Source organism: Chrysochloris asiatica, unplaced genomic scaffold, assembly GCF_000296735.1.
Source record: "Chrysochloris asiatica unplaced genomic scaffold, ChrAsi1.0 scaffold00154, whole genome shotgun sequence".
Taxonomy (NCBI): domain Eukaryota; kingdom Metazoa; phylum Chordata; class Mammalia; order Afrosoricida; family Chrysochloridae; genus Chrysochloris; species Chrysochloris asiatica.
The window spans coordinates 2,908,834-2,910,498 of record NW_006408672.1 but is presented as its reverse complement, the minus strand read 5'-3'; positions in this window follow the sequence as shown (position 1 = coordinate 2,910,498).

Genomic DNA, 1,665 nt, shown 5'->3' with positions numbered 1-1,665 from the left:
GCTGCTTGTAAGTTAAACTTTCAGCAGCTGCACTGAAAAAAATTATATAAATCAGTCAATTTGAAAAGTGCACTAAAAAAGATTATTTGTTTTCATTAACATAACAAGGCCACTGAGGTAAAAATTATTTTAAATTGTTTCTTTAAAAGGCATGGAAAGACAGAATTATAAGTAATAACTTCTTACCTTTCAGTGGTATTAAATAGATTGTAATATTTTTTCAAGGAACTTACTATAATTATGTAATAATAGGTGTGCAATTATAGACATCATAGTGTGGCACTGTAGGATAAGCATGGTACCTGAATGTCAGTTTGAACAGCAAGGTCTCTGGTTCAAGGTCTTACCAATTGCTCCTGAGAAACCCTATACAGTGTCACTATGAAGCAAAAAAAGAGACTATGGCATTTAACAACTACAGCAAGCAATTATATACATCAAATAGTCCTAAGATTCCAAAAAAAATAATGAAAATGGTTTTTCTGAGAAAGATATGTTTACACCCACCTTAATAGCAAAACCTTTCTAAGTAACATAAGCTAAATTTTATATGAAATATATTTTATTTAAAGAAAGAGTGATTTTTACTAATTAAAGAATTAAATTAAACTGTTTACCAAGAAATTAACATAAATAGTAAAGGTTTCAGTAGAAAGTACTAACTTGAAAACAACCATATTTTTAAAAAATCTAATATCATCAAAATCAATGATTTAAACTAAGTAATACTAAATATCATTTGCCCTTAGAGTCTTTATTCCTATTCAAATGCTTTTTGTAGTTGTTGTTAGTTACCATAAATCAGTTCTGACTCATGATAACCCTCCGTACAACAGAATAAAACACTGCCAGTCCTGTGCCATTTTCAAAATCATCCTTATGTTTGAATTTATTGTTGCAGCTACTGTGTCAATCTTTCTCACTTAGGGTCTTCTCTTTTTCACTGACCCTTTGTTTTATCAAGCTTGATGTCCTTCTCCAGGGACTGGTCCTTCCTGACCAATCTATAGGAAGTGAGGTGAAGTATTACCATCATCACTTCTCAGGAACACTTTGGATGTACTTCTTCCAAAACAGATTTAGTCATTCTTCTGGAAGTCCATGGTATACTCAATATTCTTTGCCAAAACCATAATTCAGAGGCATCAATTCTTCAGTTTTTCTTACTCATTGTCTAGCTTTCACATGCATAGGAAATGATTGAAAATACCATATAGCTAAGTGCATCTTAGTCCTCAAAGTGACATCTTTGAACCAATATTTAGGAGCTTAATAATCCTGATATATTCTTGTTTGTTAGTTGTTGTTATTAGGTGCCATTGAGTTGGTACCAACTTATAGTGACCCTGACCAGTCCTTTGCCATCCTCACAATCCCTGTTAAGTTTAAGCCCATTGCTGCTGCCTCTGTACCAATCCATCTATCTGGGGGTCTTCCTCTTTTTTGATTATCTTCTGATTTTTTTCCCCCTTTACATGCTAGGTGCACTTCACCTAGCATGATATCCTTCTCCAGGGACTGGCTCCCTCCTGGCACTATGTCCAAAGTATGAGAGATGAAATCTTCCCATCATGGCTTCCAAAGAGCATTCTGGTTGTACTTCTTCCAATACAAAATTGTTTGTTCTTCTAGCAGTCCCTGGTATTTTTAATTTCTTCTCCAATA